This window comes from Hyperoodon ampullatus, assembly GCF_949752795.1.
Source record: "Hyperoodon ampullatus genome assembly, chromosome: 20".
NCBI classification, from domain to species: Eukaryota; Metazoa; Chordata; class Mammalia; order Artiodactyla; family Ziphiidae; genus Hyperoodon; species Hyperoodon ampullatus.
This window is the reverse complement of record NC_136933.1, coordinates 33,183,699-33,202,687: the sequence shown is the minus strand read 5'-3', so window position 1 is coordinate 33,202,687 and position 18,989 is coordinate 33,183,699.

Sequence of the window (18,989 nt, the reverse complement as noted above, 5' to 3'; positions counted from 1 at the left end):
CAATTTTAGTGTATTTCCAAAATCTAACATCTGTCATGTATGCAAAATTTTTTGTGAATGCAGTATTTTTGTACTGTTGCTATTTGAACTCTAGTATTCTGGAGGTCTCATTTCATCTTATCAAGATGTTCCAGTTGTGGAAATCTGAAGAATTAAGAGTGATTTTTTGATTAGTTTGCTTGTTCTTTATATGTAATATCATATTCCACTAAAACGTAATACTTGGGCTTAAAAATATCAATCAAATAAAATGTAGAGTCAAACTATAGCAAGAATAATAAAAAGCAATGCTTTTTAGCCAGTCTGTACTGTCAGAAAAAGCAGAAAATTAAAGCTAGAAAAATTTAGTATGCATGCAGCTGACCATACACTAAACTGAGGAAGATCCACATGATCACAACCCTGTCATTTAATAACCTCCTTCCGTTTCTTCCACCCCACGTCCAAGCAGAAAATATGAACTTTACTTTGAGAAATAAGATCCAATTAAAAATTCACATTATACCCCAATGTCTGTTATTGTGAGACGGGATAGTACTATCATGGGGTTTACTGTATTTTTAAGTTGTTTCTAAAACTCATAAAGGGAAGTCTGATTTAATATCACAGAAAAAAAGCGTTTGCTTTAACATTTCTTTGTTTATTTCTTTACTGTCAAATGCATATTTTCTTAGGCATTTGGTTTTGACCTTTGATGACTTTTGGATTATAGTAATGAATTTGTGTATTGTCTATTTAATTTTAGTTGAAAATTTACAATTATATCAGTAATCATAGGCCCTGTATAGATTTAATATCTCTGCTTTGTAGTTCATCTTGATAATTTGTTATTTTAACTCAAAGAGATTAGGATAAATACAGTGTGTTCAATTGTTCTCACAGATTTTATTTTCTGAGGGGAAGAATTATGTAAACCTCAAAAGGTTCTTGAACAGCAGAATCCTATGGGTTTTGCAAGAGTGTCAAAGAAGGAACCTGAAATGTATTTTCCAAAGTATTGTGGATTTACATTAAATATTTTAAATTACTCCATATAAAAATACACTTCTGTATATTTCTGTCTTCCATAAGATGCATTTATTTATTGCTTTCAGAATGACTCTTTTGACTTCTCACTTATTGCTATACTGCCAAATATATATATTAGTTAATAAGGGAAGAAAATAAAAGTAAGATTTAAACTGTCCTATGTTTTTTCAAAGAGTACATTTTTATGGCCATTTAGAGTTCTTTAACTTCTTGTTTTTTGCTGTCCTTGCCAAATTTTTTCCCAAGCCACAGATGTCAGTTCCTACTCATCTGCTGCTCTGTTTCTTACTGATACCCTGCAGATTACATGGGTTGTTTTCCAGCTCAAATTGGATCATTTGAGTAAGAAAGGAACTTTAAAATCTGTTGCCATTTTCTTTAGCTTCTTTTTACCTCCTTCCCACACAATTTTATTCCTTAGTAAATAGTCATTTTTTAATTTCAAGTTTTAATGTTGGACTGTTCAAATATGTGTAGGCCTTGGTTTGGCTTTTGAAAATTCTCAAAAATACAAGCAATTCTCTTTTCAACAATAATTTAAAATAGGGAATTGTACATGTCAAAGACTTAAAAATGCCAGTAAATTATGTAGATATTTAAAGCAATAGACACAATTTTATAAAAAAAAACAAGAGTAATTTATTAAAATGTATTTGAATAGCATTTTGCTTGTATTCATCAAATTAATATTAATTTTCAATTATTTAAGTATAGTTTAAGCTAAACACTGTATTTTTTGGTAAAGGAAAATCTAAAAAATATATTCTCAACATTTTAGGCTACTTTAGACAGTTGATCTTTTGCAATTATGAATATTTAATTTTGACAAAAAGCTAATGATTTTGAAACCATCCTCATTCAGTCAATGACATCTCTCGGTGGCATTTTAAAGTATGCAAAAGGGGCTTCCCTCGTGGCGCAGTGGTTGAGAATCTGCCTGCTAATGCAGGGGACACGGGTTCGAGCCCTGGCCTGGGAGGATCTCACATGCCACGGAGCGGCTGGGCCTAGTAAGCCATGGCCGCTGAGCCTGTGCGTCCGGAGCCTGTGCTCCACAACAAGAGAGGCCGCAACAGTGAGAGGCCTGCACGCTGCGATGAGGAGTGGCCCCCACTTGCCGCAACTAGAGAAAGCACTCGCACAGAAATGAAGACCCAACACAGCCAAAAATAAATAAATAAATAAATTTTAAAAAAATAAAGTATGCAAGAATCTATTACCACTTTCCCATGTCTTCTGAATACACTATCTTCCATCTTCAGTAGCATCATAGCTCAACAAGTTGAGGGATCCAGTATCTTCATGCTTACCTCAAGTCTTATTTTTAGAAAAATACATATAATTAATTAATGAGAGTCAAGGTTTGAAATTTTACTGTATATATATGTCACTTCAGAGCTTGTTTAATATCCACTTTCAGTCTCTACCAGTAGAAATAAGCCATATGTCTAGAAATGTTTAAATAATTAGCACACATGGAAATTCTTACTCTAAAAATCCTTTGACCACATTTTAGGAACTTTATACAAAACAATAAGTGATTCATTACAGCATAAAGTATTTCCCCACCCATAAGCATTTTTATTTTGCTGTATTATAAGTAAAGGGAATTAGTCATTTATTAATGGATTGAGAAGAAAAATAATGAATGGATTGAGAAGAAAAATAATGAGAAGGAGAAAAGGGATTATTTTTTTCTGGGAAATCCTTAAATTATATTGTATTAATACTCTTACATTGTTGCTACATACTATGCCAGTGTTCTCTGAAAAAAAATTTAGATAAAAAAATAGTATCTTGGCTTACTGGTCTATGAAACAAAACAATGCAGAAGCAAGTTTGCAAAACAACATAATCATTATAGGCACAGGTTTTGGAGCCACTTCCAAGGGTCAAGTCTCAGCTCTTCAGTGTACTCAGTGACTTAAGCTATCTGCGCTCTGGTTAACAAATCCATAAAATTCTTTTTAAAAAGTCAGTGCTTCATAAAGTTACTATGAAGATGAAATGGGTTAAACATCTAAAACATTCACAAGAGTGCATCGTATATCATGTTTGCTTATTAGATGACTTATTACCTGTTATTTTGGTGATTAAGTCAGTTGTTACTTAGTATATTTTCTTTATTTTCACTAAGGTGGCAATGAAATATGTTGATATTTTGTGCTATTTAACACAATAAAGGTTTATAGAAAAATTTCCTTCCTTTTAAGCAGTTTAACAGAGATGTTCTTTGATGTTTGTAAGAAAATCCATCTATATTATTTTTGCAAATCCCAAGGTATATATAGAAATAAAACAATAATGTACTATTGGAATATAAACAGTCTGAAAGTTCCCAACACACACCTACACTCACACAAAACTTCTAAGAAATTAATCACACAGTAGATGTACCCAAAATTAGATATCCCATTAAATTCCTGCTATGTTTTAATGGCTTTAAAAGTTTAAAGATGTTGTATGTAATTAGGGAATTATAATGTATTATGGCTTAATTCCATGCAATTATTTTACCTTAAAGCTTTGTCAAATCATATTATGTTCATTGTATATTTACCTATAATAATGACTTCTTAACTTGATTCATATAAAGCTTATAAATATGTATATATATGTATGTGTATATATATACATATATGTATATATTATTTGCGCATCTGTCTTTAGCAATATTTAGATCTTGATATTCTATATTCTTTGGTTACAGATGGCTGAAAAGCTGAATTGTCCACATGGACCATTTTAGTTTCTTGGTCATTTTTCTATCATGTACCATCCTTGGGGCTCCTATGCCTCCTTTATTTTGTTTCTGACAGTCTTGTGTAAAGTGGAGTGTTCCTATTCTCATCTACTCATTCCTTTACTGTCATAACTGTCCGATTTTGTATTGGAAATTGGTCTTCTTTGAGGGTTAAATATTGTTTTATGTTGTTTATGGTTTCTGTATTCTATATGAAAACTAAGATTTATGATGCCCTGGACAGACCACTTGGTTTCAGTCCTTCAAAGAAAAATGTTACATTAAAGTCAGTGTTGGTAACCCTGCAGTGTATCAGAACACTTTATGAAATATTAACTATGCCAGAAAGAGAGATAACAGCATGCTTAGTTATGGAGCTGAAGAGTATTGTATGCGATATTATGATTATTCACAACATTTCTTAATTTTTTTTTCTAAGACACTTGAATGCTAGACCTTCCCTAGAACTAACTCCCTCCCTCACATCAGTTCTTGAAGTATTCTTGTGTATTACTACATAGAAAATGCTGAATTACCTCAAGGGAATTCATCTGTTGTCTTGTAGAAGAAGGATCTTTTAGGATAAATGTGAAGCGTTAGTAAATTCCACAGGATGCTATATAAATTGCACTTCCATTCAAAGCAAAACCAACCATTATTTCTAAGGTTTCTCTTCAATGGATTATTTTTATGTTATTTTCCTGAACTCCAACTAGAGTAGCTCATGAAAAGCCCATACTAAGTTGATCTATTTAAGGTCAACATGTGAATGTTGTCATTTTAATCAGTATATGTGATTCGATCTCCATTTCCTTTTTTTTTTCTTCTTCTTTTAATACTTAAAACAGATGATGTAAAGGCCAAGCAGGGTCAGCCTTGCACAGTATCATTTTATACGAAGTGTTTTTTTTGAGAATTATAACCGTTCTTCCCAAACCTGCATGACCTCACTGCTCCACGTGTATCTTTTTTGCAAAATTTGTTAATGATCTTCATGTTGATAATGCAATTTTTTCATTTCTCACTTTATCTCAGAACCGTTGTATTTAGTTAATTGGATTCTCCCTCTTCAAAATGTTGCTTCCTTAACTTCTGTGACACCACTTTCCTGCTGTTGGTTGCCTATCAAAAGCAATATTTTTTTTTTTTTTGGCCAACAAAGCTTCAAATTTATGAAAATGATTACCATTCCCATTCTACTTACTTAGGGAAAATATTTGCCACCCTATGCCAACATAAAGAATTTTGGATCATCTAACAGACCACTGTGGTCTCATTCTCCTTGCTAACAGGATGTACATGTGTGCCAGTTATGCCCTCTGGAACCTGAGAGAAGGTATGCTTATTGCCTTCTAGGAAAGGTTTTCCTTACCAATACGAATACTTGCTTGCTTAGAGGGAAACACCCCTTTTCTTTGCAGAGTGTCATCCTGTCTTCATGCAATGCTTAGAATTACTGAAGCCATCTCATGACCATGAGGGAATGTAATAGCAATAACTGGAGATGCCAGAATAGAAGGAACCCAGTTCTTTTATGACACTGCTGAGTAACGGAATCAAGAAACCTTGAAATCTTCCTATTTGCTCATTACTTAACCCACCTATACTTCTGGTATTTCAGTGGCAGGCATTCTAAATCATACATCTGGGTTTGGGATACATTTTGTATATGGACAATCAGAATGAATTACTTGAGGACGTGAGATGTCTGGGCAGTTCGGAAGCCCCAGTGAGGTGTGACACTCTCATGGCCTGTCAGCAACTTAACAGCAGTCACAGAGAACACCAGCAGTTGGCTTCATCTAAGATTGTATATTTTTTTCCTGATACCTGTTGTAAAGTATTTTAGAAATGATTTGTAGTGTAATTTCAGAGCAGTGGAGACTCAAAACAGAGAGTCAGCAAATTGCAAGTAACATTGCTGTCAAGTATGAGACAGTAGAAATAATTGAGGGAGAAACATGAATAGGGCATTGTATTCAGAGTGCTGAATGGCTGACATTTTGGTGGTATCAATGTCCGTAGCATGATGATGATATTGTATGACTGAAGTAGATTGGGAAAGAAAATTACTGAATAGTAGTTTGAGAAGCAGAGAGACTAACTTGCTGGATGGGTATTCTACAGTGATTTTTAAGCTATCAAAGTATATTACATGACATATTGTATAGAGGAAGTAAGTAAGCCAAGTGCCAAAGTCACAATTTCTAAAGAAAAGTATCCAGAAGTTTTTAAAAGTTCATTTATTTAAAAACTTTTATTGAGCATCTACTATGTGCTAAGTGCTGTTCTCGGTACTTGCACTAACAAAAAAGAAAAAAAAAAAACATGTACTCATGGGGTTCCTATTCTAACAAGAGGATACAGAGATTAATTGAAAAATTATACAGTACTGAGTTAAAGAAACACATTTTGGTAAAAAGTATAAAATAAAAGAATATGAGATGATCAAGGGGGTCAAGGAGATTTCTCTAAGGAAGAAATATTTGATCTGAGAACTGAGGATGAGGAATTAAATAAAAGATTTTAAAAAAGGCAAGAGTTGGAGTTTGGCAGGAGAGTCCCCAGCAGAAACCAAATCATCAAAAAAGATGTGTGTAAGACTGTAATATGACATAATTCATGAACAAATACTGTTACATTTGAAACATAGAGAGGTGAAGGGAGAGCAAGAAAGAATGTACTAAACCTACAGAGTTGAAAAGCCAGGCAGTGGTTGCTTATACAGTATGATGAAAGTCATATGAAAGATATGACATCAATCATAATATTGCAAAAGAAAATGCAAGTTATTGAAATGCTTAAAAAAGGAAGTGACAATAGTTTTAAAATATTAAATAATTACTACAGTAATAACTATTGTTGGAAGTTTTGTCTGAATAATATTAGTTTCAGTGTGGAAGAGGCATTTACAATGGAATTAACATTGGGAAGTATATCAATTATTAGCATGTTCAGCTGGTAGTCATATAAAGAACACAATAAATATAGCTTGAAATGATAGAAGGTTATTTCTCTCTTATATAAACAGTAAGTTCAGGATGCCAGTTTTCGGGACTAAGTGCCTTTTATGTTACTGTCTAGACCTTTCATCATTCTGTATCATTCTCCAAACGGCTGCACCAGCACAAATGCCAACCAGCAGTCTAACCAGTTGGAAAGAGAGAAGGAAAGTAGAATATGCCATTTTCTTTAACACCTTCCTAAAAGGTACACACACCCCTTCTTTTTGCACCTCATTGGCCAGAATTTAGTCACATAGCTAAAATTAGATTCAAGGGAGCCTATAAATACAGACTTTATCTTTTGCCCAATAAACTGAGGAAAAAGGGAAGAATGAATATTATGGTCAACTACCTGTTTTGACTTAGGATATTAGGTTGACATTAATCTAATTTCCAGCCCTGAGATTCATGGACTATGGGAAAATAAGCAGTCTTAACATATTTACAGGCTGTCATCACAGCTCTCCTGATGTTCAACACATATTATACTCTACTAACCAAAACAATAGTTGCATCATATCATTTTATAAGTGTAAATTGAATTTGAAATAAGGAAGAAAATGAATGTTATCTTTATGTATCTGAAAGGATAATGTCTTGTCCTTAGTTTAGTGGCTGATTTAGTCAGGGATCTGCAGGAATCATGTAACTATATGTATCCACAGTCATCTCTGTAAGGTTACTTTTGAAAAATAAGGGCTGTGTTCAAGAATAATCCACTGGGGGCTTCCCTGGTGGCGCAGTGGTGGAGAGTCCGCCTGCCAATGCAGGGGACACGGGTTCGTGCCCCGGTCTGGGAAGATCCCACATGCCGCAGAGCAGCTGGGCCCGTGAGCCATGGCCGCTGAGCCTGCGCATCCAGAGCCTGTGCTCCGCAACGGGAGAGGCCACAACAGTGAGAGGCCCGCGTACCGCAAAAAAAAAAAAAAAAAAAAAAAGAATAATCCACTGGCTCAAGAAATAATGAGCTAGTCTTTGTGAATTAGACTCTCAATTTTTGAGGGTATTGAATTATAGTTTTCTATGTTAGCAAGCATGATTTAGAAATGTGGTTTGGAACTCTCAAATTTTTATTTTAAAAACTACGAAGAGATACATTCAAGCACACTATAATTAAATATATAAAGAATCAGAAAAATGCTTAAGTAACCCACATGAAGACGAGTAAAAAGAAACAGGGACAACAAGCAGAGGAAACAAATTAAAAAAATAAACTGGCAGAGTTCTAACATCTCAATAATTAATGTAAGTGGTCTAATTATAGTAGTCAAAAAATAAAGACAGGTAGAGTGGATTAAAAAACATGACCCAACTATATGTTGTTTATAAGAAACTTACATCAAATTCAGATTCATTGACATAGGTATAATATGTTGAAAGTAAAAAACAAACAAACAAGAAAACCCTGCTAGACAGAAAATCAGCAAATATTTAGAAGATTTGGACAACACAGTAACCCAACAGAATCTAAGTGACTTATCTATAGAATGCTCCTCCAAACAAAAGGTAAACATTTTTTAAGCACTATGGAATATTCATCAATATAGACTATAGCTTGGGCCATAAAATAAACTTCTACAAATGTCAAAGAATTGAAATCATATAGAGGATATCTTTGACCTTAATGTAATCAAACTTGAAATGAGTAACAGACAACAGGAATATTTCAAAATAAGAGGAAATTAAAACAGTATAAGCAATACACTTCTAAATTATCCATGGGTCTAAGAGGAGGTCTAAAGGTTAAAATATATATATATATATACACACACACACACACACACACACACACACACAATATATATGTATTTTGAATGCATATTGTATATATAGTATGTACTTTGAATGTATATATTGAAAGTGTGTGTATATATTTTATATATAATTCAACATATCATGAGGTAATTAAAGCAATATTTAGAGGGAAATTCATAGTCTTAAATGCTTACATAAGAAATGAAAAGGCTCAAGTCAATAATTTAAACTCTCAATTACTTTGGGAAAGAAGAGCACAATAACCCCAAACCAAGCACAAAGAAGAAATAATGACAATTGAAGCAGCAGTCAATTAAATTGAAACAGGAAATGATAGAGGAAATGAAACAAAAATCTAGTTCTTCAAAAAAGTTGATAAAATTGATGAATCTCTAGGAAGACTGGCAAAGGTAAAAATAGAGAAGACACTAATTACTAATATCAGAAATGAGAAAGGGAATGTCTTTCATCTCCTGCAGCTAAAACAACAATAAAGGAGTATTATTGCCATTTGAGTTCCCACTTTGGATAAATTTTAATTGAAGGCACAGTTTTAATGCACCCACACAAAGGAAGTAGAATCCCAAGATTTATTACTTACAGATCCCAGAATTGGGGTGTGGGGGACACATGAGTCAGAGGAAAGGCAGTCCTGTTCCAGGTCACGAGTGAGCAGGAGATAGAGGGCAGGGTAGCAAGCGCCTATTGTAAGGTGATTGGGGCAGAGGTCACTAACTTTTCTTGGGCTTAACTCTAAGTGATTATTTTAAATGATGCCCTCTGCCGTCAGGAATTTATGGCCGGATGAAGTCCTTATTAAATGTCCAAACTCTGGGTGTAAGCAGGGTTATCACACTGTAGGATGCCTAGGCAGCAACTCAGAAAAATAAAAGTTGTCTTTCTCTTCACAATACAAAAACCGAAACACAAATGTATGCGGCTGCTTTAATCATAATAGCCCACACTGGAAACAAACCAGGTATCTTTTAATGGATAAATGTTTAATTGGTACATCTATACCGTGGAATAACTACCCAGGTAAAATGGAGTAAACTACTGACAGAGTCAACAACTTAGATTGATCTCAAAGAAAAAAAATTACAAAATTTTGGATATGGAGAACAGATTAGTGATTACCATGGGTTAGGGCATGGTGGTAGTGATGAGAATTTAAGAAGGTTGGGTGTGATTATAAAAGGGCAAAATGAGGAAGCCTTGTGGTGATGTAACAGTTCTGTATCTTGACTGATGAAATTCAGTGATAGGGAACTCTAAGTCTAGAACTTAATGGCATCATTAAAAAATCTACCGTAATTTCTCTCCATTTACCACATTTGTTATATGAGTTTTTATGTCAGCCTAATTTCCCTGATGGTAACAAGAGGTATGTAGCATTACAGTATATTATACCTAAAAACAAAAATGTCCAGAGGAGATAGAGATTATCATATTCTTATAGATCTTTCTTTGAAGTGAGGACATTTTTCCTAGGAACTTATTTATGCCTACTTCTAGCCCACCCCATTATCGGCTGGCTTCCTTTAATTCTTCACTGTCATTTCTTTTTTTTTAACTGCTCAAGTCTCAAAGAATTACTGGTAATGGAAATTAAATCATCAGAATTGCTGAGATAAATTTAGACGAATCCCAAGCTCTTCTCTCTCCATGTTGTGAAGGCACTGGGGTCAAACTCCCTGAGGAGTAGGATGCCCTTTTCTGAGTCTTCTAGGCTGAGTCCTGTGCATCAAGGCTAATGAGTACAGCATGTCATCACTGTAATGGACATGCATGCTATCCAGGGGCAAGACAGAGTTTTACATAAAATTCCAGGTGTGTAAATATTTACCTGGACCATTTTATTTATGCATGTAGAAATACTTGATCCATCACCAAAGTTCCAAATATTATGTTTTCCTTTTTTTTTTTTTTTCTAAAGAATGGTATACTTGGTTGGGTGACTCCGGACACTTTGTAGGTGTTCTTTCTTACTGGGGATGTGGGAAAGAGGCCCTTGCTTCCTCACTGCATGGATGTAAATGAACCATTTAAGCAAAATTTAGGTCACAGCTAAGCCTTGTCTCCAAGTAACTTGATTGCTTATTTGGTCACTTACATTTTCAAGTTTCAGCATTTAAGACCCTGATTAACATTAAACATTTTGTTATTTTGAAACTTTTTTTTTTTTTTTTGCTTTTTTTTTGCGGTACGCGGGCCCCTCACTGTTGTGGCCTCTCCCATTGCGGAGCACAGGCTCCGGACGTGCAGACCCAGCGGCCATGGCTCACGGGCCCAGCCGCTCCGTGGCATGTGGGATCTTCCCGGACCGGGGCACGAACCCGTGTCCCCTGCATCGGCAGGCGGACTCTCAACCACTGCGCCTCCAAGGAAGCCCTATTTTGAAACTTTTGAAGGCAAAAATCTCTATCTCTTTTCTATTCAGACAATCCAAATTAGGCATTCACTTTCAATTTAGAAAAATACTTGTAAAAGCTGGAACACTTTTGTTCAGATATTAAATAGACCCATGGACTGATGATTTCTAGTCTACATGACACTCCTCTTACTCTCCTGCTCTCTTCTCTGGTGGCTGCAGAGACTGTGGATTACCTCTCAAAAGTCATTCCTTTGCCTTATTCTGTTAATAGAGACCGTGAGTTCTGTTGTCGTCTCAGACTCCATTCCAGTTGAGATGGGTCATGCAACCAGGCTCTGTTAATAAGATGTAGACAGAAATTGTGAAGCTCTCAGCCAAGCTGATGACAGGTACAGGCTTTGTTGGTTCATGAAATTTTGCTCTTTGTATTTCTGTACCTTTGTTCTTTTCTATCTGTAGTATAGATTTGATGCTAGGAGGAATTATAGCCATATTACTATCTTAAGAAAAAAGCTGCAGACTGAGAATAGTAGAACAAGAAGACAAAGCTACAGAGTGAAGTAAGTCAGAAAGAAAAAAACAAATATCATATATTAACGCATATATGTAGAACCTAGAAAAATGGTACAGATGAACCGGTTTGCAGGGCAGAAATAGAGAGACAGATGTAGAGAACAAACGTATGGACACCAAGGGGGGAATGTGTGTCGGGGGTGGAGGGATGAACTGGGCGATTGGGATTGACATGTAGACACTAATGTGTATGAAATAGGTAACTAATAAGAACCTGCTGGATAAAAAATAAATTAAAAAAAAAGACAGAGCTGCCTAGAGTATTGACAACTGCCTTGGATTTCTTAGAAATCGTTTTAAATGATTTAATATTTACAACTGTTAAAGCATTATGATTGGATTATCCGTCGCTTATAGCTACACACATAGCTCACTGAAGTAATCTGTAACTTAGAGAGTGTGGGTAGAGCTTTTCATTGTGTCAGTTATATAGTTTTTGTAACACCTCATTGTTTTGGTTTTTTTTACAACTTTATTGGAGTATAATTGCTTCACAATGGTGTGTTAGTTTCTGCTTTATAACAAAGTGAATCAGTTATACATATACATCTGTTCCCATATCCCTTCCCTCTTGCGTCTCCCTCCCTCCCACCCTCCCTATCCCACCCTTCCAGGCGGTCACAAAGCACCGAGCTGATCTCCCTGTGCTATGTGGCTGCTTCCCACTAGCTATCTATTTTACGTTTGGTAGTGTATATATGTCCATGCCACTCTCTCGCTTTGTCACAGCTTACCCTTCCCCCTCCCCGTATCCTCAAGTCCATGTTCTAGTAGGTCTGTGTCTTTATTCCCGTCTTACCCCTAGGTTCTTCATGACATTTTTTTTTCTTAAATTCCATATATATGTGTTAGCATACGGTATTTGTCTTTCTCACGTCATTGTTTTAGAAGTTATAAGCCAGATATTTGAGACTTTCCTCAGAATGATGAGGATGAAGATGGTGATGACAGTGATGATGATAACAATGAAGAAGGTGGTGACAGCCACAGTATACAGAAAGTTATGGAGTACTTACTTTGTATCATGCATTGTTCAAAGCACTTGATAGATATTATTGCCTTTAATCTTTCAATCATTTGATTTAAAACCATTCTACATGGATTTTAAAGAAGATAAAACTGAGCTTTGAGTTAAATTATTTGCTCAAATATGGCCAGCAAGGAAGTGATAGAATCTGACTCCGCAGCTGTCTGCTATTCTCACTAATTCTAACTGCTTTATGCCTACTCGAAAGTGCTGAAAGATCTGGCATTTGTTTGTCAGTATTTCTCAGTATTACCACTCTTGAACATTTTTGTTGTATTTTTGCAGGTTTTTTTTTAATGTACATAGAATTTTCCTCCGAGTGTCACACTGTGGCTGGACCACAGGATTTCTCTGGATTGGCAGGAGTTGTAGAACAGTCCTCACATAGATTCAGTTCTGTAGAAAATATGGAAACATCATATAACTTATATCCCTGGTAAAGGTAACTTACATGTATATGTATATGTATATATGTGGGTGTGTATATATATATATACACATCTATATATACATTTATATGTATATGGAAAATAAAAAAAACTAAACATTTGAAAGTGTAAATGTTATTTCTTTTACAATGGCTATAATAGTCACTAGACAATTTTTAAATAATTGTTTTTCTTTTTCTTTTGAATAAATCACTCTGCTGGTCAAAATAACCACAAAAGCTATAGAACCTCAAGCGGCTAAGTTTTAGAATGTTTTCTTTTTTAATGATTACAATTAAAGCGAGTAAAAGAACATAGGCGTTTCACAATATACTTAATTGTCAAATTGTCATTTTTTTTATTCGCTTAGCTTTATCTAATCAGTTCACTTGGGACATGAAATATCTTTGAATTCCTTATCACTAGAAGCTTTACTGTTAATTGTTATTTTATGTGATTTATACACATCTCATATTATTTTTATTTCTTCTGTCTACACAGGAGCATACTAGTCAGTGTTCATGTATTTTTTAGGTGTTTTACCATATATTATTGTTTGAATTTCCAAATTACAAGAGAGTTAGACAAAGATCAGCCTTTATTTGTTGTTAGTAGGAAGCAGTCTAATGGTTTAATTCTTATGATTCAATTCATACTGTAATACAATCACAGAGATCTTCATTTGGTAGGGAGCAGAGTGCATTTCTTTTTTTTCCTCTCAGTTTTATTGAAATATAGTTGACATATAACACTGTATTAGTTTAAGGTGTGCAACATAATGATTTGATGTACGTATATATTGTTAAATGATTACCACAATAAGTTTAGTTAACATCCCTCACCTCAAAATAGTTAGTTTTTTTTCTTTTGATGAAAACACTTAAGGTCTGCTTTCTTAGGAACTTTCAAGTATATAATGCAATATTAGCTGTAGTCACTATGCTGTACATTAGATCTCCAAAACTTAATCATCTTCTGAATGGAAGTTTGTATCCTTTGACTGTCATCTTCCCATTTCCACCACACTTCAGCCCTTGGAAACCACCATTTTACTCTCTGATTCTGTGAGTTCAGATTTTTAGGTTCCACATATAAGTGATATCATGCAATGTTTGTCTTTCTCTGTCTGATTTACTTCACCTAGCATAATGCCCTCAAAGGCCATTCATGTTTTCACAAATGGCACTATTTCTTTTTCGTCTATGGCTTAGTACTGTTCCTGTGTGTGTGTGTGTGTAGCATACATTCTTTATTTATTCATCAATGGTAACTTAGGTTGTTTCCATGTCTGGGCTACTGTAAATAATGCTGTAATGAACACAGGGTATAGATATTTCTTTGAGATACTGATTTTGTTTCCTTTGAATATATACCCGGAAATGGTATTTCTGGATCATTTGGTAGTTCTATTTTTAATTTTTTGAAGAACCTTCATACTGTTTTCCATAGTAGCTGCATTGATTTACATTCCCACCAAGGTGCACAGGGGTTCCCTTTGCTTCACATCCTCACCAACATTTATTACCCCTTGTGTTTTAAATGTTAGGCATTCTAATTGGTATGAGGTGGTATCTCATTGTGGTTTTGATGTGCATTTCCCTGATTAGTTGAGTACCTTTCATGTATGTACCTGATGGTCATCTGTATGTCTTCTTTAAAATGTCTGTTCAGTTCCTCTGACCATTTTTAAGCAGTTTGTGTATTTTTCCTATTTAGTTGTATGAGTTCTTTATATATTTTGGACACTAATCTCTTATCAGATATATGATTAGCAAATATTTTGTTCCATTCCATAAGCTGACTTTTCATTTTGTTAATGGTTTATTTTGCTGTGCAGTAACTTTTCAGTTTGATGTAGTTATTTGCTTATTTTTGCTTTTGTTGTCTTTGCTTTTGGTGTCAAATCCGAAAATGAATTTCTTTTATTTTGACTAAGTTGTTTCCTATTATTTATTGTACTCTCTTGATAGTAATAAATTCCATAATAATTTCTACATTTCAAATCAGCTATTGCTATATCTGGATGCAATACAGAATCAATTATGGATGATATACCAGTTAGACAGAATAGCTAGAATGCTGTTTTGATTCCAGGTGTCACATATAATAATTACTGTGATGTATATTAGAAAGAATAACAAAATACTATAATTTCAACAACAAATTTGCATGTATTTTTGAAAAACATATTCATAAATGCAAAAAACTACAAACCTGCGAGAGTAGATAAGGAAAGATTGTTATACATATGAAGGGTTTGTTCTTTGAAAATCTGCTTAATTAAGATACTGCAGTATAGTCTGTATATTCCTCCCCCATGATATTCTCTTTTATACATTACACTGGAGTGGATTATAATACTGACACAATGCTAAGAAACACAGTGTCTGTTTCTTTTACTACAGCAACAGTATTCTCCACTTGGCTTGCTTTTCATTTTGCTTTCCTGTTAATCTTTCCTTCTTTATTTGTTTTTAAAGACTTAGGAAGAGGGTACATTATCAATGTATACAATAAACTTTACAATTTTGAAAAAATATACTGAATTAGAATTATAAACCCTGGGATGTCACATGAGAGCAATGTAACATACTGCTCTAGTTTATTACAGTATGGGGTATAGCACTTAACTCTTATTTTATCACTGGGTGTCAAGTACTTACCTGAGTCTATTTGCAAGTTTTTAATTTAGGAACTCTTTAAAATATTGTTTATTTTAACAAAACTGCTATTTAAAACTGTGTTGGAGTTTTATCAATATTAGAATCACCTCAAAATTTGAATGTCTCAGATAATTATTGTTTTTAATGACTTCATAAAAAGAGAATCTCTGAAATTATCTGACTGGTCATGGTCATACTTTATGCAGGTATTTGTCATGTTATAATATCTAGTATGTACATCTGTAGCTTTATAAGTCTCTCTATATCTATATACACATATATTGTTGTTATTGTTTTTTATTATTAAGTATATTAAACTTAAAATGAAAATTCACTTCAAATTTGACTTTTTAAAGGCTTGTTTATATATATTATATTTTACCTATGTCTCATGTCTCCAGAAAGTCATTCTATTGCTGCTTCTTTTAATGTATGAAAAATAGGACCAGAGTAAAATTATGAGAAATAGGAGAAAAGAGGTGGAAGTACTTTCATATTATTTCACAAATATTTTTCTTTTAATTGCAGATCATCAGATAAGATTGTTGTCTTGATTTCTGGTTTTATGAAAGTTCAAAAATCTAAGGTCATAATCTTTTACAGATTAATTTATCATAGTTCCCAGACAAGCTGAAGATGAGAACAGAGCTGGCATAAGTTAAATTTAGACCATTAACATGTTTTTACAAAGTTTAAGTTAAACATTTAGTTGCTAAGAATAACGATATTTTAGGATTTCTATACGATAGAAAAGTAAGATACAAATAAAATAACACATGTGAAGATTAATGTTAGGAATGAGATACACAGGGAAGCATAAGGAAGTAAGGGAGAGAAAATTTTGGAAAAGGTAAAGTTAAAATAGTGAAAGACAGACCCTGATATAGTCTCTCTTAACAGGAGTCTGAATTTAATGCCGAGTGATTCTGAACTATTGAATTACTGAGATGGACTCCCTTAAACCCACATCACTCATCTTCTTAATATAGTAAAGTGAATTAATGTCACCTTATACATCATGCTTTGCTCATCTCAGCTAGCAGTAAAATTCTTCACCAAAAATGCTTCTATATACCTCTTACAAATATCACTGCTACTCTTACTTTCTTTTGCCTATCTTTGACAGTGATACTTCTGATATACTTCGTTTCTGCCCCATACATTTTGCAATAACAGTAGATGTAGAGTTTCTTTTAATGTCAGTTTTTGAGAAATGTGTACAGAGTATAAATTTTTCTTATTCTCACTATGGATTTTAAGACTTAAAAAAATCATGGTTGTTCTAAGAATGAGAAAATTGAATAGGAAATGAGTAGTTTTTTCTTTTCTGTTTATTTCAATTCTAAACAATTGGTTATTCTAGCAATAATTTAATTTTTTCTACCATCCAATTAACTTTTCCCTCCATCCATGGAGTCAAGACAGGGTTAGCACACTCACCGTTAGTTCACGACTCTCCCAGAGTCAAGAGTACACCTGTTCTCAGGTGGAGACCACAATTCCTAGGATGTCTACCTACATCAAAGAGGGTCAGGAAGAGACTCACAAAAGGGAGTTAGACAGTATTTTTCTTACTCTCTTCTTTCCCTTCATTAAGGGGAAAAAAGTCTCAATATCAGAATAACATCGTGATTTCCTGGAGGTTCTCAGTCTCATCAACCAGGGTGAAGAGGGAACTTATGAACTTGGAGAAAACGAGCCCCTCCCTAACAGAGTAGAAGAGTCAACACTCAGGTGGAAATGCTTGTCTCCCCTGGGCCATTAACCATCCTCATCATAGATCAAGGAATAATCAATATAACTGAAATAAGAACCTGCATCCACAGGCCTACTTGTTTCTATGTACAGGGATCAGGAGAGACCCTAGCGCACATTGCTTACCAATGATCATTATTTTAGGAACATTTTAAGATGGATTGAACTCAGAGGGTTGCTTATATCTGTATCCTGGTAGATGTGTGGCAATGTCAGGTGAAAAGGTGGAGGAAAAATATTTGAGTTGGCATTGTGTTTAACTGAGACTCTGTTGTTTGTGAAATTACTCATCTATGTTTTTATTAAGTTAATTTTTAAAAATAAAAATTCTAACCTAAGGAGATGCTATACAAATAAGAGTAGCAAATTCTGTAGGTTATTTCTCCACTTAGAAATTCCTTTATTAATATGCTATACTTAGTGCTTTGTGGAACCTGCTTTGAGGAAGGGTGGCTTCACTACTAAATATGAAAAACAACCAATAAGGAAAAATACTTAAATGCAAATGACTCTGTAACTAATTATGGAAAAATATGTATTGACCAACCATGTGAAAATGGCTAGAACAAAGGGAAGGGTTTTATGTGCAATGTTCTTATTTCTGAAAATAAATGCCTGCTAAAGGCTTTTTGTCCTTTATTTAGTCAGTATTATTAGCCAGAATAGGGTAGGCTTGTGCAGTTATAAATAAATCTTGAGATCTTAGTGCTTAAGACAAGAAAAATTGTGTGTATTTCTTAGTTTGATGGTTTGAAAAAAAATTGTATGTATAGATATTGAGAAATACAGTTAGATAGATATAGGTATAGGTAGATAGAAGAGGGTTGAGTGACTCTCCTGTGTGGCATGATGCTCCCTTAATTCAGGTTTCTTGCATGTTGTAACTCCACCACCTCTTAGCTGTTCAGATAGGAGAATTTTGAAAAAGCATATATTTATCTATCAGTAAACCATATGTTTACTTTGGTTCAGAAGTAGCAAATATGTTGGCTAATTGGCATTAATTATATGACCGTGCCTAAATTGAGAATAGGGAAATGCATATAGATTTTTGGTAAGGCTAACACTCTCCTGCCTAAATACTATTTTTTTTCTATAAGTTTTGTAATAGTACTGGGGAAATAATCTAATTAGATTACATGGTGGTTATGAAATCAATAAATCATTTCATCACTAGTTTGAACATTGAAAAATACTTCCTCATACTATACTTTAGTACTAAATTTTATTGATCAGATTTTCACATTTATAAAAGATTCTCTATAAGATATAAAAGAAATTGTAAAGGGAGAGTCATGGGTGGATGAAAATGAGAACTGACATGCAAAGATGGAAAGTACGGCATATTGAAATTCTATAACTATAGATTGGAAAAATCTCATTATTTCCTGGAATATCTTTTAGGTTGCAAATACACACAGCATAATTTCATACTACATAATAGAATATAAAGAAAGTTTGAAACTTATTTGAGGTTGATAATGGCTACATCCTATGTATTTATATTATTGAAATTTAAATCTGCAAGTATTTTTTGAGCACCTATTCAGAGCACTGTAGTAAGCATTAGGAATTAAAAACGTTAATCTGACATATTCTCCAAAACTAGAAATTTACATTCTACTGAGGGAAACAAA